The sequence below is a fragment of the Tachyglossus aculeatus genome, chromosome 21, assembly GCF_015852505.1.
Source record: "Tachyglossus aculeatus isolate mTacAcu1 chromosome 21, mTacAcu1.pri, whole genome shotgun sequence".
Classification (NCBI taxonomy): Eukaryota; Metazoa; Chordata; class Mammalia; order Monotremata; family Tachyglossidae; genus Tachyglossus; species Tachyglossus aculeatus.
The window spans coordinates 81,132,570-81,156,871 of NC_052086.1; the positions used below are offsets into that span (position 1 = coordinate 81,132,570).

At 43.6% G+C, this 24,302-nt stretch overlaps 1 protein-coding gene and 1 non-coding gene across 12 annotated transcripts in view; both read right to left on the reverse strand.

Annotated features, from left to right (window-relative positions):
• Positions 1–24,302, reverse strand: part of RBFOX1 (RNA binding fox-1 homolog 1) — a 2,849,206-nt gene that overhangs the window by 2,466,539 nt on the left and 358,365 nt on the right. The window lies entirely within an intron of this gene.
• LOC119943177 lies at positions 12,713–12,850 on the reverse strand. Its single transcript, XR_005455647.1, has one exon. It is a non-coding gene; the product is annotated as a small nucleolar RNA SNORA7 (small nucleolar RNA).

The following is a 24,302-nucleotide window of genomic DNA, read 5'->3' on the forward strand; positions in this document are numbered from 1 at the left end:
GCTGTCTCTTTAAGACCTCTTCTAAGACCATAATAATAATAATGATGGCATTTATTAAGCGCTTACTATGTGCAAAGCACTGTTCTAAGCACTGGGGAGGTTACAAGGTGATCAGGTTGTCCCACAGGGGGCTCACAGTCCTAATCCCCATTTTACAGATGAGGGAACTGAGGCACAGAGAAGTTAAGTGACGTGCCCAAAGTCACACAGCTGACAGTTGGCGGAGCTGGGATTTGAACCCATGACCTCCGACTCCGAAGCCCGTGCTCACTGAACCACGCTGCTTCTCTACCCATCCCCCTCTTTCTTAGACTGTGATCCCCATGTGGAATAAGGACTGTGTTTTATCTGATTGTATTCAATCTGTCATCAAATCCTGTTGGTTCTCCCTTCACAACATCGCTAAAATCTGCTCTTTCCTCTCCATCCAAACTGCCACTTTCTTGATCCAAGCCTTTAACCTATTCTTCCTTGAATACTTCATTGTTCTGCCTCGCTGCCCTCCCTGCTTCCTGTCTTTCCCCACACCAGTCCAAATATCTCTCCGCCGTCGAGATCATTTTTCTAAAAAAACTGTTCAGTCTATGTCTCCCCACTCTTCAAGCACATCCAATAGTTGCCCATCCACCTCCACACCAAAGAGAAGCTACTTACAAGTGGTTTTAAATGACTCAATTAACTTGCCCATCCCACCTTACCTCACTGATATACTACAGCCCAAGATGGAAACTTAACTCCTCTAGCCCCAGCTTTCTCTCTCTACTTCAATCTTGTCTATCTTGTTACGGACCCCTTTCCCACATCTTCCCCCTTTTAGACTGTGAGCCCACTGTTGGGCAGGGACTGTCTCTATATGTTGCCAATTTGTACTTCCCAAGCGCTTAGTACAGTGCTCTGCACACAGTAAGCGCTCAATAAATACGATTGATGATGATTGATGATCTTCCCTCTGGCCTGAAACCCCTTTCCCCTCCACATACGTCAGACCACCACTCATCCCGCCTTTTTTCTTTTTTCTTCCCCCCCAAAAAAAGATGCACCAGACAATGCAATCATTAAATACAACAACACAACAGAGGGTAACCTTTTTATGTGAATGATACCTACTTGTTTTGTTTTATTGTCTGTCTCCCCCTTCTAGACTGTGAGCCCACTGTTGGGTAGGGACCGTCTCTATATGTTGCCAACTTGTACTTCCCAAGCACTTAGTACAGTGCTCTGCATACAGTAAGCGCTCAGTAAATACGATTGATTCCCACCTGCAAAAGTTTATTAAAAGCACATCTCCTCCAAGAAGCCTTCCCCCATTAGCCCTCTTTTCCCCAATTCCCTCTCATTCATTCATTCAATCATATTTATTGAGCACTTACTGTGTGCAGAGCACTGTACTAAGTACTTGGGAATATACAGTTGGCAATATATAGAGACGGTCCCTACCCAACAGTGGGCTCACAGTCTAGAGGGGGGAGGCAGACAACAAAACAAAACATACTAACAAAATAAAATAAATTAAAAAAATTAAATAAATAAATTGTGTCACCGCTGAACTTGGATTTCTACCCATTAAGCTCTTAACATTCACTCCACCCTCAACCTCAGAGCACTTATGTACATATCTGTAATTTATTTATTTATTTACTTATTTATTCCATTCTCCCCCTCTTGACTTAAGCTCCACGTGGGCATGGAACATATCTGTTGGCTCAGTTGTATAGTACTGTCTCAAGAATTTAGTAGAGTACTTCATGCACAGTAAGTGCTCAATAAATTACCTTGATTGATCGATAAATATAAGATGATCAAATTCACCTCTGAGTGCATATGTGGCTCAAAAGGTCACATCAGGACTCTTTCTTTCCTCCTTTCTTTCTTTCTTTCCTCCTTTCTTTCTATCTTTCCTCCTTTCTTTATTGAGCGCTTACTGTGCAGATGCAGAGCACTGTTTTAAGTGCTTGGGAAGTACAAATCGGCAACATTTAGAGATGGTCCCTACCCAACAACAGGCTCACAGTATAGAAGGGGGAGACAGACAATAAAACAAAACAAGTAGCTATCGTTCAAATAAAATGGTTACCCTCTTTTGTGTTGTTGTATTTAATGATTGCATTGTCTGGTGCATCTTTTCTTTTTTGCCTCCTTGGATTTCATTCCTTACTGAGCTTTACCTTGAAGAGAGACACTCCTTTCTCGAGACTAGTGTGTCAGGACAGACTGTCGAACCCATCAATGGTATTCATTAAGTGCTTACTTCTTCCGAACATTGTCCTAGGCACTTGAGAGCCCACAAGGAGCTTTCAGTCAAACGGAGGGACAGACATTCAAATAAATTACTAATGGGGGAAATGGATATGTACGAAAGTGCTGTAGTCCTGGGGGAAGGGTGAATATCATGTGTTTCAGGGCACAGAACACGTGAGAAGCAGCGTGGCTTGGTGAAAAGAGCACGGGCTTGGGAGTCAGAGGTGGTGGGTTCTAATCCCGACTCCACCACTTGTTTGTTGTGTGACCTTGGGGAAGTCATTTAACTTCTCTGTGCCTCAGTTCCCTCATCTGTCAAATGGGAATAATAATAATAATAATGGCATTCATTAAGCACTTACTATGTGCAAAACACAAAGCACTGGGGAGGTTACAAGGTGATCAGGTTGCCCCACGGGGGGCTCACAGTCTTAATCCCCATTTTACAGATGAGGTAACTGAGGTCCAGAGAAGTGAAGTGACTTGTCCAAAGTCACACAGCTGACAATTGGCAGAGCTGGGATGAAGACTGTGAGCCCCACGTGGGACAACCTGATCACCTTGTATCTCCCCCAGCGCTTAGAACAGTGCTTAGCACATAGTAAGCACTTAACAAATAGAAAATTATTATTATTATAGAAAGTGCTTAACAAAAACCAACATCATTATTATTATTACAGAATCAAATGCATAGGTGAGTAGGGGAAATTAGGGCTTAGTCAGGGAAGACCTTTCAGGAGATGTATGATTTTAGTAGGGCTTTGAGGATGAGCAGAGACGTGGTTTGTCAATTATGAAGAGGGACAAAGTTCCAAGCCAGAAGCAGGGGTTAATGCTGAGATGGACAATTTCCTCATGTGCTCCAAAGCATAGCTGTGTTAAGATGAGCTCAGAGATGCTAAGAGACTAACTACATTCGAGAATATCATTATTTGCGATGTTGCCATTTGATCGTGAGTCTGGCCTGTAAGTGACACCATTGAAATTATTCAAGGAGTCAGATGTGGAACCTCCAGATCTCAGCCAATCAATCATTCGATCCTATTCATCGAGAGCTTAGCATGTGCACAGCAATGTACTATGCACTTGGGCGAATACAATAAAGTTGGAAGATTCATTCATTCAATCGTATTTATTGAGCACTTACTGTGTGCAGAGCACTGTACTAAGCGCTTGGGATGTATACGTTGGCAACATATATACAATCCTTGCCCACAAGGAGCTTAGAGACTAGAGGCTTCTCAGCCAATCAATCAATCTCAGCCAATTCAATCAATCAATCCTATTCATCGAGACCTAACCATGTGCAGAGCACTGTACTCTGCACTTGGGCGAATGCAATAGAGTTGGAAGATATGATCCCTGCCCACAAGGAGCTTAGAGACTAGAGGCTTCTCCACAGCCGTAGAGAAGGTTGGACAACATAACAGCTCCGTAGGCTTTTAGTTTGTCCTGAAGCCTGATAAAAATTTCCTGTCACAGTCAGTTTGACAATCTCCCAGAGAACATGCTGGCTTAGCGGAAAGAGCCTGGCCTTGGGAGTCAGAGGTCGTGGGTTCTAATCCCCGCTCTGCCACTTGTCAGCTGTGTGACTTTCGGGAAGTAACTTCGCTTCTCTGTGCCTCAGTTACCTCATCTGAAAAATGGAGATTAAGACTGTGAGCCCCACATGGGACAACCTGATTACCTTGTGTGTACCCCAGCACTTAGAACAGTGCCTGGCGCACAGTAAGCACTTACCAAATACCATCGTTATTGTCATTATCATTATTTCTTGATTCAGTTTTCTTCTTCCTTGTCTATCATTGCGTTGTTGGCCAGTGTCTGTGTCTGCTTAGGCAGAAGAATTTTGTCACAGCTTTTAGCTCTGTGTTGCCATTATACACTTTTGGGTGTGTATTTGGCTTCCCTGATGTGAGTTGACGTGTGACCTGGAATTTCTTTAAAGGCCATAATCTGCATGGGAGGAAAAACCCCCATATTCCCATTATATGTATGAGGAAACAGAAGACTAGCGAGGTGTAAGGGCTTGTCCATTAATTTTACCCCAACTGGTTTTGAACCTTAAGTTATTTTTCTGCCTCCTCAGCTTCTTCTGGAGAAGCACCTCCTTTTTCGTGTCTTGAGTGACCACTTCAAACTTCTCTGGGGGTTCCTTGATTCTGGAGTTGTGGGATTTGGGGATCCCTTCAAGATTCTGCTGCTACCCTAATTACCCTAGCCAGTTTGGCATCAAACACCCCACTGTGACCCTGTAAGAGTTGGTTAACCTTTTAATAAAAAACACTACACACCCCCTCCCTCCACAAAAGTAAATTCAGAATCCATGTTACTTCATGCTACTCTGCCTTTGAAAGAAGAGGAAATTTAACTCCCTTCTCCCAGATGTTAAAAATCGCAGGTTTCCCGAGGGCAAAGAAATCAATGCGAGTGAGATCCATATTTTTTTTTCTTGGAACACTACCAGTTCCAGCAATTTATTTCACTGACTGTGCCTTCTATTACCATGTAAATTGTTTCAGACTGCAGGAAAAAAAAAGGATTAATCTCCTCTCGGTAAGTCATAAAATAAAGAAATCAATTTCAAGGTCAATTTAGTCTAAATAACAACTGTTGCCCTTTTTGTAACTTGCAGGCTTCTCTGAAACATTAAGTTGTTGTCTATAACAGTATCGATACCTGAAGGCAGAACGCTGAGCTTCACACCCAGCATGGGACTCCAGGAACAAGTTGGCGTCCTCACCGCATGTGTCCGGAGGAAATAATCCTAAAGGAGGCAGGACTGGCAGGAGAAAGTCTGACCTCATGGTTTCACTATGGAGAGGGTACCCACAGGTTTGAAAGAAAAGAGCCAAAGTAAAAAATGCCAGGGTTATCCTTGTATGTAAATGACAATCTTTTAATGGCACTGATTAGCTCTGATTCCTAACCCATCAATCTTGCCCTGATACACGAATCCAGAAGAGATAGAAAATGCTCAAAAGTTCCCACAAGTTAGGGCACGGGATTTTTGAAGGGGTGGAAATAAAACTAATAACCGTGTCATTTGTGTAGTGTTTACTGTGTGCCAAACATTGTTCTAAGCACTGGAGTAAGTGCGATGAAATCAGATCAGACACTATGTCCCACATGGAGTTCACAGTCTAAGAAGCAAGACTAGTATAATAATAATAATAATAATAATGGCATTTCTTAAGCACTTACTGTGTGCAAAGCACTGTTCTAAGCAATGGGGAGGTTACAAGGTGATCAGCTTGTCCCACAGGGGGCTCACAGTCTTCATCCCCATTTTACAGATGAGGGAACTGAGGCACAGAGAAGTGAAGTGACTTGCCCAAAGTCGCACAGCTGGCAGTTGGCAGAGCCGGGATTTGAAACCATGACCTCTGACTCCAAAGCTAGTGCCCTTTCCATTGAGCCACGCTGCTTCATTTTACAGATGAGGAAACTGAAGCCTGGAGAAGTTAAGTGACTTGCCCAAGGGCACATGGCCAACAAGCAAGCATTAGAACTCAGCTCTCCTGATTCCCAGTCCTGTGCTCTAGGCCACACTGCTCCTCTAAAGAGAAACGCTTCCACAGCTGATGCCGTTCCTCCCATTGCCTTTTCTATTAAATCAGGCATCCTCTTCTTTCTCTGCATCCCCGCTGCCCCAACACACTGTGGCTAAGTGCCCTAAACCACAAATATTATTATTAATAGAAATAATGATAATTGTAATATTACTCTATTTTATTATTATTCTTTATTTATTTTATTATTACTGTATTAATTAATTAATTAATTAATTTTACTATTGCTCTATTTTATTATTACTCTATTTTATATTACTCTATTTTACTATTACTCTACTTATTTCATTTGTACATATTTATTCTGTTTATTTTATTTTGTTAATATGTTTTGTTTTGTTATCTGTCTCCCCCTTCTAGACTGTAAGCCTGCTGTTGGGTAGGGACTGTCTCTATAAGTTGCCAACTTGTACTTCCCAAGAGCTTAGTACAGTGCTCTGCACACAGTAAGTGCTCAATAAGTACAATTGAATGAATGAATGAACCTGTTAAGTCCTTACTACATGCCCAGCACTGTTCTAAGTATGGATGTAGATACAAGTTAATTAGGTTGGACACAATCCCTGTCCCACATGAGACTCACAGACTAAGCAGGAGGAAGTAGAATTTAACCCCCATTTCACAGATGCGGTAACGGAGGCATAGAGAAATTAAGTGACTTGCCTAAGATCACACAGCAGACAGGTGGCAGAGGCAGGATTAGAACCCAGAACCTCAGAGACACAGATCCAGGTTATTTACACTAAGCCATGCTGCTTCTAAAGAAGCAAATTGCACAGTGGCTTGGCTATGTGAATAAGAGGTCTATATGACCTCTCCTTGCAGAAGTCCGCTAGTGATCACTGCACTGGTCATCATCAGCATGGGCACGTAAGTCCTGAGCTCCCACTGGCGAATGTCACTGCACTCTGGGCCTCAGTTCCCTCATCTGTAAAATGGGGATGAAGACTGTGAGCCCCCCGTGGGACAACCTGATCACCTTGTAACCTCCCCAGCACTTACAACAGTGCTTTGCACATAGAAAGCGCTTAATAAATGCCATCATTATTGTTATTATTATTACTGCCACTTTGGTAATAGGTTTGGAAGTGTCGTGACACATAGAAAATTCCTCTAACTGTCCTTTACCTGGGTCCTCCTATCCAAACACCTGACTATCCCATCAACCATCGAGCTAGGCAAGCAGAGACAGTTCATGGGAATTTTTTTTTTCCCAGCAGGGTTTGGGGACAACAGTCCTATCCTGCTGGGGGGACCATTCAGAGGATGTAGTAAGACAATGATAATAATAATAATAATAATGATAATGGCATTTGTTAAGCGATTACTATGGGCAAAGCACTATTCTAAGTGCTGGGGAGGTTACAAGGTGATTAGGTTGACCCATGGGGGGCTCACAGTTTTAATCCCCATTTTACAGATGAGGTAACTGAGGCACAGAGAAGTTAAGTGACTTGCTCAAAGTCACACAGCTGACGGTGGAGCCGGGATTTGAACCCATGACCTCTGACTCCAAAGCCCGGGCTCTTTCCACTGAGCCATGCTGCTTCTCATGACAAGGAGGCAAGCAAGTGGTTGTTTTTGTTCTCTAAGGCAGACTTCTGGAAGATCGTTCCTTTCCCTCAGATCAAGGAAGGAGAAGGAGCATGGTCTAGTGGAAAGAGCCTGGGCCTAGGAATCAGAGAACCTGGATTCCATTCCCAGCTTTGCCGCATCTGTTGGGTGACCTTGGGTAAGTTGCTTTACATCTCTGTGCCTCAGTTACCTCATCTGTAAAATAGATTCATTGATTCAATTGTATTTATTGGGCACTTACTGCATGCAAAGAACTGTACAAAGTGCTTGGGAGAATACAATATAACAACAAAAAGACACATTCCCTGCCCACAATGAGCTCACAGTCTAGAAGAGGAGACAGACATTAATGGATACAAATAAACAAATTATAGATATATTCAGATATATATGTATGTGCTGTGGGGATGGGAGGGAGGATGAATGAAGAAGGCAAGTCAGAGTGATGCCGAAGGGAGTGGGAGAAGAGAAAGACAGTCAGTGAAGGTTTCTTGGAGGTGATGTGCCTTCAGTGAGGCTTTGAAGTGGAGGAGAACAATTATCTGTCAGATATGAGAAGGGAGGGCGATCCAGGCCAGAGGTAGGATGTGGACGAGAGGTCCGTGGTGAGACAGACAAGATCACGGTACAGTGAGAACATTAGCAATTAAGGAATGAAGCGTGATGGCTGGGTTGTATTAGGAAAATAGCAAGGTGAGGTAGGAGGGGGTGAGGTGATTATCTGCTTTAAAGCCACTGGTGAGGAGTTTTTGTCTGATGCAGAGGTGGACGGGCAAACATCTGGAAGAGTGGGGAAACACGGTCTGAACGTTTTTGGAGGAAAATGATAGAGGCAGCAGAATGGAGTATGGACTGGAGTGGGGAGAGACAGGAGACTGGGAGGTCAGCAAGGAGGCTGATATAATAATCAAGGCAGGGTTGGATATGCCTGCATTAATGTGGTAGCAGTTTGGATGGAGAGGAAGGGGTGCATTTTAAGCAATGTTGTGAAGGTAGAACTGACAGGATTTAGTGATGGCTTGAATATGTGGGTTGAGGGAGAGAGAGGAGTCAAGGATAATGCCAAGGTTTCGGGCTCGTGAGACAGGAAGGATGGCGGTGCCGTCAATAGTGATGCCATGAGTGGGAGGACAGGGTTCGGGTGGGAAGATAACAAGTTGAGTTTTAGCCATATTAGTTTGGAGGTGACTGTCTTGAAGGCAGGAGGAAATGCAAGATTGCAGAGAGGGGGAGCGATCAGGGCTGGAGATGGAGATTTAGTTGTCATCAGCGTAGAGGTGGTAGTTGAAGCCGTGTGAGCGAAGGAGGTTTCCAAGGGAGTGGGTGTAGATAGAGAAAAGAAGGGGACCCAGAAATGAACCTTGAGGGACACCCACAATTAGGGGATGGGAGGCAGAGGAAGAGCCCACGAAAGAGACTGAGAATGAGCAGCCATAGAACCAGGAGAGGACTGTGTCAATGAAGCTGAGGTTGGCTAATGTTTCCAGGAGAAGGAAGTGGTTGATAGTGTCAAAGATAGCTGAGAGGTGGAGAACTTGTACTTCCCAAGCGCTTAGTACAGTGCTCTGCACACAATAAGTGCTCAATAAATGCGATTGAATGAATGAATGAATGAAATGATAGATTACAAATACCGTTATTTTAATAATAAATACTATTGTTATCATCATTATTGCTGAATTAGAAGAGGAAAGCAGTGTGGCTCAGTGGGAAAGATCCCGGGCTTTGGAGTCAGAGGTCATGGGTTCAAATCCCGGCTCCACCAATGTCAGCTGTGTGACTTTGGGCAAGTCACTTAACTTCTCTGTGCCTCAGTTCCCTCATCTGTAAAATGGGGATGAAGACTGTGAGCCCCCCGTGGGACAACCTGATCACTTTGTAACCCCCCCAGTGCTTAGAACAGTGCTTTGCACATAGTAAGCGCTTAATAAATGCCATTATTATTATTATTATCAGTGCTGAGGACAAAAGCAGGTTTTTTTAATGGTATTTGTTAAGGGCTTACTATATGTCAAACAATGTTCTAAGCCCGGGAGTAAAGTTAGTTGGGTTGGACACAGTCCCTGTCTTATAGGGGGCTCAGTCTAAGTAGGAGGTAGAATGGCGGAACCGAGAGACAGAGAATTTAAGTGACTTGCTCAAGGTCACATGGAAAGCAGGTCCTCTAACTCCCAGGCCTGTGCTCTTTCCAGTAGGCCATTCAGCTACTCAGGAGTTGATAGATGATCCGCAGAAAAAAACCCACTAAGATTAAACACACAGTCCTGTTTGCCTCTCATAGGTGGGGTGAGACATTTTCTGCAACTCAACTCAGAAGCCATTAAAGTTAATGGTTTTTGTATCGGGAAATTCTAATAGAGTTACTGACTCAATGAGTCAAGAAACAAGTCTGTGAAATAACAAGGATAGGATTCCTTAGATGCGAAGGGAATTTTAATCTAACAGAGTCAAAACAGGGTAACAACAGCCCTGTTGCAGTTGCAAGAAAGGGACCAGCATAGGAGGAGAAACTCTACTCCGTGATGCTGAAATGATAAAACTGGGCCACTAAGCTAAAGAGAAAGAATTTCTGCAAAGACGAGAGGGTAAATAAGCAGCGTGGCTCAGTGGAAAGAGCACGGGCTTGGGAGTCAGAGGTCATGGGTTTGAATCCCCGCTCAACCACTTGACAGTTGTGTGACCTTGGACAAGGCACTTAACTTCTCTGTGCCTCAGTTACCTCATCTGTAAAATGGGGATTAAGACTGTGAGCCCCACCTGGGACAACCTGATAACCTTGTATCCCCCCAGCGCTTAGAACAGTGCTTTGCACACAGTAAGCGCTTTACAAATACCATCATCATTATTATTATTAATAATAAAAAGTGCATTATAGAAGAGAAAACCAATGAGCTTGGGAGGCTCATAAATGAACACACAATATCAATCAATGGTATTTATTGAGTGCTTACTGTGTCCAGGGTACTGCATTGAGCATTTGGGTAAGTACAGTACAACAAAGTTGCTAAACACATTTCCTGCCCACGAAGAGCTTGCGGTCTGGAGGGGGAGACCAACGTCGATCTAAAATTATCTGTACATAAGGGTTGTGGGGACAAGGGAGAAGAAGATTTTTTGGGTTCTTGTTAATGATATTTGGTAAAAGAATATCCAGTGCTTCGAAGGTGGGGAGAATGGGTAGGGACCGTTTCTATATGTTGGTAACTTGTACTTCCCAAGTGCTTAGTACAGTGCTCTGCACACAGTAAGTGCTCAATAAATACGATTGAAGGAATGAATGGTGGTCTGGCATATATGAAAGGAGTTAGAGGCCAGAGGGAGGAATTGTGTCATGAGTTAGTGTTGAGATAGTCTCGATGGAGGCACAGTGACTGAAGCAGCAGCTTTAAAAAGGGATTTATTTAATGAGAGTTGTCTAAGAGCAGAAAATACAACATAATGAAAACCAGAAAGAATGATCAGAGATGCTGAATGAAGATAAAGAACAGCATTAGTAATGAACGATGGAACTGTGAAACCACCCGAGCTAGAACTGCCGAACAATGGCTTAAAACGTTTCTAGTCACAGAATAGCAAGGGAGCCAGGGAAGGAGGATATTTTGTGAAATGAAGTCAGAATGATAAAAACAACTGAAGTGTTAAATAAATGCTTATGAAACAAAATCACAAGGGAGACTACGAATATTGGGGTGCCAGGTACTGGCCGTTTTACCATGGCCAAAGATTCATTCAGATTTACTGAAGCGGGAGTATAAGGTTACTCAGACAGTTTCAATGCTCATTTTAGCCAAGTGCTACAGAAAAGGAAAGCATTATCAGCAGGCTAATTATAAGAGCCTTAGAAAACTGATAGCTTAAGTAGAACAAACCTGTCACACGTCAGTGTGAACTCTAAAGAGAAGCAGTGTGGCTTAGTGGAAAGAGCACGGGCTTGGGAGTCAGAGGACTTGGGTTCTAATCTCGCCTCCGCTACTTGTCTGCTGTGTGACCTTGGGCAAGTCACTTCACTTCTCTGTGCCTCAGTTGCCTCACCTGGAAAATGGGGATTAAAAGTGTGAGTCTCTCATGGGACAACCTGATTACCCAGTGCTTAGAACAGTGCTTAGCACATAGTAAGCACTTAACAAATACCGTAATTATTATTATTATTACAGAACACTAGGACTGGCCTTGGTGTAGACAACAGCTAGGTCAAGATAGCTTAACAGTAGGATATCCAAACTGTATGGCTTTGTCAAAACTCATCTAAGCACATTTGACTAGAATGGCACTAGCAAATCTTGTGAAAGGGATCGTCCCATTTTCCACTAGATTTTCAACTACCCAAAACTGAAGAGGAAGGGAAAGGAAAAAATCATCTTTTTCATGTTGGAACATGGCTTCTGAGGGATTAGCCTCAGTCTGTTGAAAGGCCATGTGACCTATTGGAAACAGCCCCAGTCCAGCAGTCAGGAGACCTGGGATCTAATAATAATAATAATAATGGCATTTGTTAAATGCTTGCTATGTGCCAAGCCCTACAGTACCATTTGTCTGTTGTGTGATTTTGGGCAAGTCCCATAACTTCCCTATTCCCCTGCTTCCTCATCTGTAGAATGGGGATTCCTTATCTGTTCTCCTTCCTCCCTAGACTGCGAGCCACATGTGTGACAGCAACTCTGTCCGATCTAATTGTATTGTGCTCAGCACATAACAAGCCCTTAACAAATACCACAGTTATAATTAGTGTTATCGAAACTTCTTTACAGATACTGAGATGTATTGGGGTGGTTGACTGTCAAGGTGTTGGTTCACACCTTGGGAAGGCAGTAGCTAGAAAGCAAACGTGACTGTCTTTATAGTTTAACAGGTGGTGAATGCCAAATACAGGGTAGAAGAGTAAGAATAACTGGAGACTGTCTAAAAGATCAACAGAGGAAGGTTATGCTCAACAAACAGAGAGACAGGAACATAGGAGCACGGGACAAGGAACATGAAGAAGCAAGCAAACAAGGGAGAAGATGATTTTGGGGGGTTCTTACTGTGTCCCAGGCACTGTACTAAGCTCTGAAGTAGCCTTGCCTTAAGCCGTCGAGGCGTATCTTACCCACAGTGATACCATGGACGCATCTCTCCCAGAACGCCCCACTCTCCATCTGCAATCGTTTTGGTGGTGTATCCAGAGTTTTCTTGGTAACAATATGGAAGTGCCACCTTCCGTATTCCGTAATCCGTATTTCCACCTTCCAAAGGTGGAAGGTGACCTTTGCCACCTTCCAGGCAGTGAACTCGAGTCTCCACCCTCAACTTTCTCCCATGTCGCTGCTGCCCAGCATGGGTGAGTTTTGACTTGTAGCAGATTGCCTTCCACTCACTAGCCACCGCCCAAGCTAGGAATGGAATGGGTAGGCCTCTGCCTGACTCTCCCTCCCATAGCCAAAACTGGTAGAATACTGGAAACTCTCCAGGTGTGACCCTAAGGGGGGGTCTGGAGAAGATTCAAGCTAATTGGGTTGAAAATAGTCCCTGTTCCACATGGGGCTCCCGGTCTTAATCCCCTTTTTTCAGAGAGAGAATTGAAGCACGGAGAAGTAAAGTCACTTGCCCAAGGTCCCACAGCAGACAAGTAGTGAAGCCGGGATTAGAATCCAGGTCCTCTGATTCCCAGATCTATCCACTCTGTCCCACTGCACCATACTGATTCTCTAAGTTGGATAAGGGAGAATCACCACAAACACAGGAGTCATGCAAATGATCCTTGAGGTGACCAGAAGGTAGCCTTGGCCATGACTGTACAGACCATGGGAGAAGGGGGAGGGAAAGGTAAAATCTTACCACCCTCCTCCTCATGTGTTCAACACCCGAAGCCCCCAGACAACCCATCAGTGGTGAAGAACCCCCGCTGAGGATGGAACTGCAAGGAAGCAAGGGATTTTGGATTGAGTAAAAGGGGTTCGTTGCCTTGTGATATTTGCTCTGTGGGTCAGAGACCACAGGCATGCCAGTGTGGGATAGTCATGATGTCCACTTCTACCTGGTATTGTTCTGGAGCTCCCGAGGGTTGGCACGTTCACTGAGGGAGACAGGTATTTTTGTTCTCATAGTCTCTTTTACAGGAACTCTAGTACATTATTGATTATACAGTGGCTGTCGGCAACAAGGTAGTAGTAAAAATAATGATAAATAACAATAATAACTGTGGGATTGGGTAAGCCTTACTATGAGCCAAGCACTGAACTGGACACTGGGGTAGATATAAGATACTCAAATCAGACACATCCCCCGTTCAACATGAAGCTCTAAGCGGAAGGGAGAACGGGCATTTAATCTCCATTGTACACATGAGGAAACTGAGGCACAGAAAAGTTAAATGACTTGCCTGGTCACCCAACATGTAAGCGGAGGAACAGGATTAGAACCCCTTTACTTCCAGGTCTTGACTCTTTCTACTGTACAATGCAACACAACATTGCCGCACGGGACTTGGGAGAAACATGAAGACATCCAAGCAATAGGTGAATGGTGCCCTGGGTGGGCTGAACTGGCAAATGGGGAAAGCAGGATGCTGAAGTGTCACCTCATGTGCTGCAGCATAGTGGGGAACAAGTGGGAAATGGCAGTGCCAGCCCAGTAGATCCCATAATGTATGTGGATAAAGCTAAGCATCAGTGGCATCGCCTTCAAACAAGAAGACCAGAGAGCTACCCAATGTCTATTTTCAGCCCGAACAGATGGCTACAAAATTCCTGGAGATTTTGAGAAAAGTTATCATCAGACCAACTTCGGTCAGGTCTTTACTTCTTCCAAACTCCACATTTCCACCTAAGGACTGGACGTAGAGGTGCATATTTAGGATGTTTATAATGTTAGGGGATCTATTTAAGCACCAAAGCTAAGGAATGAGAATCTTTTCCTGTTACATGATGTGTGGGTTCCATGTTATTTTTATCAAGGATGTCAACTGATTGAGAATTGTGGGTCATGAGGGCTTCTGTCAGTCAAATAACTGTGAGTCTGATGCAGAACTGCAATTAGAAGCCGCCTTCTCTTTGATTGACATGATTGACAAGCAGCTCCCCTGCACCTAATCCCAGGAATTGTTGTACTTCTTCACTTTCAACTCTCTGCACACAGTAAGCACTCAATAAATACAATTGAATGAATGAATGAATGAATGAATGAACTCAACTCTTAAAGGATTACCCAATAGGCATGCAGTTTGCTAATCTATGTCTCCCACAAAAAAAATGAAAGGCTTTCAGGCGACCTTGGGAAATTTTTGTTATTTACTTTCTTCCATTTACAACTTTGGTTTAAGAGTTGCTCCTCCCACCCCCTTCTCTGATTAGTTCCCCAGGGCAGGATCTGATTGGTGGGCAAATCTGCTTATTGAGCCCCTCACACGCGTGTCACAATCCCCTTTGGTTTTTAATGCAGGAGGGTGGGTAGGGTGGGCACTACTCAATGTCCACTGCTTCATTTTTCTCTGTTTCCCAGTTCTACTAATGACCAGCCCTGAAGTTTTTCTGCGGGAAAAGCAGAAACTGCAGAAGGCAAGGAATGGGAGTTAGGGAACAGTTTAATTGCAATCAGGAGGGTATCTGAGCTAAGTCACACCTATGCCAACTCAGACTGGCACTCTGTCTCCAATTCTTCAAGGCTCCGAATCCATGCCCTCCCTTATGTTCACTAGCAGTGCCAAAACCAACACTTAGTACCTGGGAAAATGATTCATCAAAAATGATGAATCTTCGAGGATCTCACCAAACAGGAGGATCTCTGTCCATTCTGTGTCCAACCGGATTTTCGTTGGTGGTCTGTCACATAGTAAACGCTTAACAAGTACCACAGTTAATCATCAAGTCAGATTGGCTTTGCAACACCTTTTAAAGTTATCTTACTATTTAGAGGAATGCCCTCCAAAAAGTTTGCATTCTCAGTTTGTTTCATTGCTCTTTGATCATGTAACTATATTCATTGCATTTTTATCTTTGCTTTTAATATATTCATATTGTTTTGGCTAGGTTTTTGGACCTTGGGAATACATTAAATTGTGTTCCATCATTTCCTAAGGGAAGTTATCATTTGTTCAGGACTCCTTTCCTTACTACTTTATGTTCATGGAGCCAATAAAGAGCTCAGATTGGGATAAAGCAGTGCCTATCTTGAATTGACCACCGTCCATTAATTTTTCCAAACCTTTCTTGAATTTGTTAGTATTTTTAGCCTACATGACTCCTTGTTGTAATGATTTCTGCAAATACATCTCCTGATGAATAACCAGGAGTGGTTTGATCGAGGTCAAATTCAAGTAATATGTCTTAGGGGTCCTTCAAAAATTTTGTGAGCCTCTGAAATCTGTTTCCTGGGTAACTTTGCCATTCTTTCTGGCTAGCAAAGAGGAGGGAGCGGGATGGGTCCTCTTGAGATTTTGCATGTTCTATTTTCCCCTAGATCACCTGAGTGGACAACCCAAAAGCATAAGTTCCCACTTGGGCTCATTCAGCTTGGCTTCTCGTGAAACACAATGATCACGATACAACATGCCCAGATCTCAAATGGGAGGGTTACATTTTTGCAAAGCCCCATGTTAAAGAACTCAGAACTGAAGTTGTGCTGAGGATGTGGGCACGGGCTCAGGAGCCTAAGACGTATCTTCTAATAAAGCAGCACTCCAGGCAAGCTCGTGCTGTCAGAAGAATGTTTCCAAATTCCCTAATGATGTTTCTAGCCAAGGCGTACAGTGAAAATGTGGTATGGTTGAACTGAGTTCATAATAACCCTGTAGAGTTGGCTGAAAAATAAGCAGCATGTGTCCAGATTAGAAACGGACAGGGTCCCTCAGTTTGTCTTTAATTAAACAGGGCTGTAGGTTTCCTACTTAGAACTCCTGGAAGATCACAGCATGACTCGGCCATAGGGATAGTGCGGAAAGTTAATATTTGCAGCTTATCGGGAAACATAGAGCGCAAGGGAGCTTTAATGAGGACTGAAGGAAAACTCCCAGAAAGCAAATGTTAGAAAGTTAAGTCTAAGTTAAGTTTTGAGCCAAGTCAAACTTGAGAAAACTTTTCCTAGGTGCATAACCCGGTATATTTAACAGCATGCACGGCTTGCTGATTTGCAGAGTTTGTTGCAAGTCAAATGGATGGAAAGAAGAGGCAAAGAGAAACCTCCTCTCCCCTCTTCATTATTTGCATTGAGTTCCTACCTACAGTTAGCCCACAGGTATTGGTATGTGGGAATGCAATTGAACACTGCTGGTTATACCCATCATACACGAGAAACAGTGTGGCTCAGTGGAAAGAGCCCGGGCTTTGAATTCAGAAGTCATGGGTTCAAATCCCAGCTCTGCCAACTGTCAGCTGGGTGACTTTGGGCAAGTCACTTAACATCTCTGGGCCTCAGTTCCCTCATCTGTAGAATGGGGATTAAAAACTGTGAGCCCCCCCATGGAACAACCTGATCACCTTGTAACCTCCCCAGTGCTTTGCACATAGTAAGCGCTTAGCAAATATCATTACTATTATTATTATTATTATTACACAAGTTAGGGTTTATAATATCCCAACAGCTCCTACTGCAAACGTTTCTGATTGTGCAGGCCGTCCTAAGACTGGTGACATAAGTGTTCCTAAAAATATGAGTCCAAAGGTGAAGTAGAAGTTGGAACCAATTTGGAACCAATTGACTTGCCCAAAGTCACTCAGCTAACAATTGGCGGAGTCAGGATTTGAACCTGTGACCACTGACCCATGACCACTGTTTAGCACTTACTATGAGTCAAACACTGTTCTAGGCGCTGGGGCAGACACAAGCTAATCAGGCCCGAAAACGTTTCTGTCCCGCATGAGACTCACGGTCTCAATAGGAAGGAGAACAGGTATTGCATCCCCATTATACAGTTAAGGAAACTGAGGCAAGGAGAAGTTGAGTGACTAGCTCACTGTAACAAAGCAGTCAAGTGGTGATGGTGCTGGGATTAGAACCCAAGCCTTCAGGCTCCCAGGCCTGTGCTCTTTCCACTAGGTCACATTGTAGAGAAGCAGCATGGCTCAGTGGAAAGAGCACGGGCTTTGGAGTCAGAGGTTATGGGTTCAAATCTCGGCTCCGCCAACTGTCAGCTGTGTGACTTTGGGCAAGTCCCAAGCGCTTAGTACAGTGCTCTGCACACAGTAAGCACTCAATAAATACGATTGAATGAATGAATGAAAGTCACTTAACTTCTCTGGGCCTCAGTTCCCTCATCTGGAAAATGGGGATGAAGACTCTGAGCCCCCTTTTGGGACAACCTGATCACCTTGTATCCCCCCAGTGCTTAGAACAGTGCTTTGCACATAGTAAGCGCTTAACAAATGCCATCATCATTATTATTATTATTACTGTACTCTGTACACTGTACAAAGTGGGGAAACTTTGAGGTCCTGGACTAGGTTTTCTTGTTCCACTTTCCCTCTACCCTAAACTAGCTCTCAACTCCATCTCTTGAGAAGCACTATGACCCAGTGGAAAGAGCATGGGCTGGGAGTCAGAGGACCTGTGTTCTAATCTCAGCTCTTCTTACTTGCCAGCGTCGTGATTTGGGGCAAGTCACTTAACCTCTCTCTCTCTTTTTTTTGGTATCATAGGGCTCACAGTCTTAATCCCCATTTTACAGATGAGGCAGCTGAAGCACAGAGAAGTAAAGTGCCTTGCCCAAGGTCATACAACAGATACGTGGTGGAGCTGGGGTTAGAACCAGGTCCTTCTGGCTCTCAGGCCAATGCTCTATCTTCAAGGCTAAGATTCTTCCCTCATCTATTACATGAGGATTTAATAATAATAATAATAGCACTTATGAAGTGTTTACTATGTGCAAAGCACTGTTCTAAGTGCTGGGGAGGTTACACAGTGATCTGGTTGTCCCACAGTCTTAATCCCCATTTTACAGATGTGGTAACTGAGACACAGAGAAGTGAAGTGACTTGCCCAAAGTCACACAGCTGGCAAGTGGCGGAGCCGGGATTTGAACCCATGACCTCTGACTCCAAAGCCCGGGCTCTTTCCACTGAGCCACACTGCTTCTCTACCTGTCCTCCTCTTTCTTAGACTGTGATCCCCACGGGGAATATGGACTGTGATTTATCTGACTGTCTTCACACCCATCAAGTGCACCAAGAATATCACAGTTATTGTTACTATTATCTCCATAATCTTTCTAAACCTTCTCCCCCTTCTAGACTGTGAGCCAGTTGTTGGGTAGGGAGCATCTCTATATGGTGCCAACTTGTACTTCCCAAGCGCTTAGTACAGTGCTCTGCACACGGTAAGCACTCAATAAATACAATTGAATGAATGAATGAATCCCCACAGCTTTTTTCTTTTCATGTTTTTTTCTCTCTAGTTGGTTTAATGCCACTAATTGCTCCTACCCTCACCACTGCCACTCCCTGCCCTGCCGCATCCATCCCCAGGCCTGCAGACTCAGAGAACGAGGAAAGACTAAAGAAGAAAGGGAAAGTGGCGGAGATGCCTTGCCTCTTCTCCCACTCCTGCCCCTTACAGTTCCCCCCATCGTAGCTAGGTCTGGTCACACCCCGTGACTTTGCGGCCCTAGGATATGTGGTGTACAAACTGGAGAGGGGATTGTGGCAGGAGTAGTAGCTGTGCTGAATCTTAAAAAAAAAAAGAGTAGCAGATACCGGGGGAGAATGGAGGGAAACAAACACAGGAGGCTGACAATCTTTTCCTGGCTGGGAGAATGGATGGCACTGTGGAGGAATGGCAACGTGATCTGTCTTTGATACAAAGTTAGGAAAGAAGCTTGGCATAAGTCAGGCGAATGAACTGAAGGCCAGCATAATCACAGCAAAGCTACGAGTAAAGAGTGGGCCCCTGAAACAATGTGTCTAAAATGGCAGAACGTGCTCTGTTAAAGACATGCACAAGGAAGGACAGAATATAGAGCAGAAGGATCAGTATGGTAATAAAACATTCATTTAATCATATTTATTGAGCGCTTACTGTGTGCAGAGCAGTATACTAAGTGCTTGGAAAGTACAAGTTGGCAACATATAGAGACGGTCCCTACCCAACAACGGGCTCACAGTCTAGAAGGGGGAAACGGACAACAAAACATGTGGACAGGTTTAAAACATGAAATTTGTGTCCATGTGGGCATACTTTGGTGTGCAAGGTGAACAGAGAGAATTCAGAGGGATAATTTTGAAAATAAACTGTTTCCTTTAATACAAGGAAGTTTATAGAAACTGCCTTTCCAGGAATGGTGGAGTAATTGGCAATTAACCATAACTTTTACAAAACATCTCTCAAAAACGTCAAGCTAAATGGGACCAGAAACTTCGATTTATTTGGAGCCACAGTTAGGGAAAAATCCAGGCATCTTTTGGGAAGGGGATTTCAACTGAGGGCACATCCATTCTTATGGGGGACGGTAGTCCCTCTACATTCATGGATTTTTTTTTTTGTTTGGGATGGGTGGCTGGACTCCCATCACTGCACCAGTGATGCAGTGTCCTCTGGTTTTAGCACCAACTCACAGTACGAATATTAACACACTTTCTGTTTCCCAGATCCCCTGACTAGCAAATTTTGGATTGTGAGCCTGCTGAAAGGCAGGAAAAATGATTCATTTACACCTGTATAGTCTTTCCCATAGTTTAGTACAGTTCGCTGCATACAATAAGCACCAAGAAATACTATCCCTTCCACTACTAGGCCCAGATCGTTCCATAGGAAAAGCAGAAATAAGGTGAAGTGATGGGGAAGGGAGAAAAGCAGTCTGGATATGATTACTGGGTTTCTGAGCTGAGACCCACTCACCCACTTCTAGGTCCTGTCTGAACCCAGAAGGGTGGGTGTGGTGAGCACTTACTTGGCAACTACTGTACGTTGCTTCTCAGAGCAGCAGATATTCTGCTTCACAAGTCTCCTGATTTACCAGGATAAAATTGTGCAGTTGGAGATGGAAGGAGGAATGACGGGTTTTTGTTTTTTTAATGGTATTTCTTAAGCACTTACTACGTGCCAAGTACTGTACTAAGGGCTGGGCTGAGCCCCCTTTTTCCTCTCCTCCTCCCCATTCCCCCCACCCTACCTCCTTCTCCTCCCCACAGCACCTGTATATATGTTTGTACAGATTTATTACTCTATTTATTTTACTTGTACAGATTTACTATTCTATTTATTTTGTTAATGATGTGCATCTAGCTTTATTTCTAATTATTTTGATGACTTGACACCTGTCCACATGTTTTGTTTTGTTGTCTGTCTCCCCCTTCTAGACTGTGAACCCGTTGTTGGGTAGGGACCATCTCTACATGTTCCCAAGTGCTTAGTACAGTGCTCTGCATACAGTAAGTGCTCAATAAATATGACTGAATGAAATGAATGAATACAAGTTAATCACATTGGACGTAGTCCAGTTCTGACAACTTGTCACCTGTCCACGTGTTTTGTTTTGTTGTCAGTCTCCCCGTTCTGGACAGTGAGCCCGTTGTTGGGTAGGGACCGTCTCTATATGTTGCCAACTTGTACTTCCCAAGCGCTTAGTACAGTGCTCTGCACACAGTAAGTGCTCAATAAATATGATTGAATGAATGAATGTCCCATATCGGGACTGTAAGCTCACTTGGAAGGGAATTTGTCTGTTTATTGTTGCATTGTACTCTTTCCTAAGTGCCTAAGTACAGTGTCTGCACACAGTAAGTGTACAATAAATACGACTGAATGGATGAATTTAGGGCTCACAGACGTAATCCCCATTTAAGAGATAATGTAACTGAGGTACAGAGAAGTTAAGTGACTTTTCTCCCCTTACGAGCCTGTTGAGTGTCAATAACTTTTTAAGTCTGATAATAAACCTAAAAAACAAAAAGAAGGGAAAGCAGAAAATAGTCTTTTCTCCCACTTCCGGCAAATCTCCACAAAAGACCCAAGCAAGAAATGGTTCCACCCTGCTTCTCCCCACCCACCCCACCCTCTCTGGGCAAAAACCAAAACCAACACTTAGTTCACTTGAGAAAGGGAATAGTCACTTTCCAAAGCCACCTCTAAACTGGTCACACTTTGTCCTGTTGACCAGCATAAAATTGTGTTGATTTCATGATGTGGGGTAAGTCACCTCCCTCGCTGTTTGCTTTTCTTTTTACCTCTATCCGCTTAGCTGAAGAAGGATGAAGGGCTTTGGGCTACTGCCCCAGGCCTTCTGGCTAGCATTGAGAAGAATGTGAGGCTTCCTATGTATCTTTTACTATTAATTGGAATTTTCATTACCGAACCTCTAAATGACAATACTTTGTTCACTGGAACTGAACGAGCCATTTTAACAAGTATTCAGAATGGATCTAGGCAGCAGGACAGTAAACACAGTAAGCCATTTTTTTATTTTTTATTTGTTCTTTCATGGCCTGGCCTTGAAAAGAAGGCTTCTGGGTCAGCGTGGCTCAGTGGAAAGACCACAGGCCTTGGAGTCAGAGGTCATGGGTTCAAATCCCAGCTCTGCCAATTGTCAGCTGTGTGACTTTGGGCAAGTCACTTCACTTCTCTGGGCTTCAGTTACCTCATCTGTATAATGGGGATTAAGACTGTGAGCCCCCCGTGGGACAACCTGATCACCTTGTAACCTCCCCAGTGCTTAGAACAGTGCTTTGCACATAGTAAGCACTTAATAAATGCCATTATTATTATTATTATTCTGGGTAAGGATTTTCCTGATTTCCTGGCCAGGGTGAGGCAGAGTGGTCATTTGACTGTTCTTTGGCTTTTGACAATTTCTATCCCAATCTTTCACTAACTCCAACAGGGCTGATAGTCGGCAGGCCTGGGATCTAGTCAGATCTCTTCCACTGCCCTGCTGTGCGACCTTGGGCACGTTACTTAACTTCTCTGTTTCCTCATCTGTAAAACGGCAATAAAATAAACTGTGATTTCAGTGTGGAATAAGGGTTAAATCTGATCTGATATAAAGGTATATTCATTCATTCAATCATATTTACTGAGCGCTTACTGTGTGCAGAGCACTGTACTAAGCACTTGGGAAGTACAAGTTGGCAACATATAGAGACGGTCCCTACCCAACAGTGGGCTCACAGTCTAGAAGGGGGAGACAGACAACAAAACAAAACATATTAACAAAATAAAATAAATAGAATAAATATGTACAAATAAAATTGAGTAATAAATACGCACAAACATATGCATATATACAGGTGAACGTTTACTGAGTGCAGAGCAATCAATCATTCAATCGTATTTATCAGGCACAGCACAAAGGCGCAGGAGAGTACGATGTAGCAATATAATAACAATAATGATGGCATTTGTTAAGCACTTACTATGTGCAGAGCACTGTTCTAAGCGCTGGGGAGGTTACAAGATGATCAGGTTGTCCCATGGGGGCTCACAGTCCCCATTTTACAGATGAGGTAACTAGCACTTAAAAGATAGCAAACACGAAATACAGGCCATGATAATGATTATTGTCATTAATTATCACACCCTTTCTGGTTTCGGCACTAGGTCACAAAGAGTACAGTCTATACCCAAAAAGGATGTGGTCAACTATAGCACATGGACTGGGCAAGAATAGATACATTACAGCACCGAGTGAGGTCAACGTATCAATCAATCAGTCATATTTATTGAGCTCTTACTGTGTATGGGGCACTGTACTAAGTGAAACACAACAATATAGCAGACACATTCCATGCCCACAACAAGCTTACTGTGTAAAGGTCTGATGGGATACTCGTGCTCGCAGAGGTGGGATACTGAATGAAACTTGTAGGAGAAGTGAATCTTCTTTGACAGTCATGAGATGGAGCACAGACAGAGAATTGTTGTTGAACAGTACTCTGAAGATGCTGGTGACCATCTAGTGATGCTACATTGCCTCTGGAAACAATCTCTCTTGCCTCATGTGTCCTGTTTGATGGTCCTACCAGTGTCTGGCTTCTGGCCTATCCAGTTGTGTAGATGATAAATACACACTTTTGTTTTTCTGTTATTTGGTTTGCTTTTTTGTTTTTGTGTGTCTTCCTGTTGTCCCAGGAATGTGGAAAATATTCCCCTGGCACTTACTAAACCACTCTGAGGATCCTCCCGCAAAATAGTTTCACCAAACTGAGGAGGCTACACTGGTGTCTGCTGGGGACCAGATGATAGAGTGAGAACGACTCCCCACTCCTGAAAAACCAAATGAGGGGCCTGATTTGCAGTGCTAGAAAGCCTTGAACGGGTGAAGTGAGATCTGGACACTTGCAACTGAGTTTATTCAGCAGAGATAGAAACGTATATTCCCTCTGGAAAGAGGGTGTCATTTTGTTCATGTCTTTCAAGAGTAGACACTTAGTACAGAGCTCTGCACACAGTAAACACTCAATAAATATGATAATAATAATAATAATGGTATTTGCTAAGCGCTTACTATGTGCAAAGCACGGTTCTAAGCGCTGAGGAGGTTACAAGGTGATCAGGTTGTCCCACGGGGGGCTCACAGTCTTAATCCCCATTTTACAGATGAGGTAACTGAGGCACAGAGAAGTTAAGTGACTTGCCCAAAGTTGCACAGCTGACAGTTAGCAGAGCCGGGATTTGAACTCATGACCTCTGACTCCAAAGCCCATGCTCTTTCCACTGAGCCAAATATGATTGAGTGAAAGAGTAGGTATACAAAGTGGGCATGATTTGACCCTCTGAGTTTTTCCTCTTGCTTATGCCCTCACTTCAGTTCTCCACCTCCTTTCTTGGGTTTTCCACTTCCTCCATTAACACAGATTCTGGAACATTTGCAGTCCATTTCTCCAGGAAAATCTCCAGTACTATGAACAACCCAGCATTTTATTCTTCTGGGAGTTTAAATGACCGAAGCAGCGTAGGTCTTTGTCTCTTTTTATTTTATAATGCTTTGTAAAACTTCCTATTGAAAGTTCCCATTTC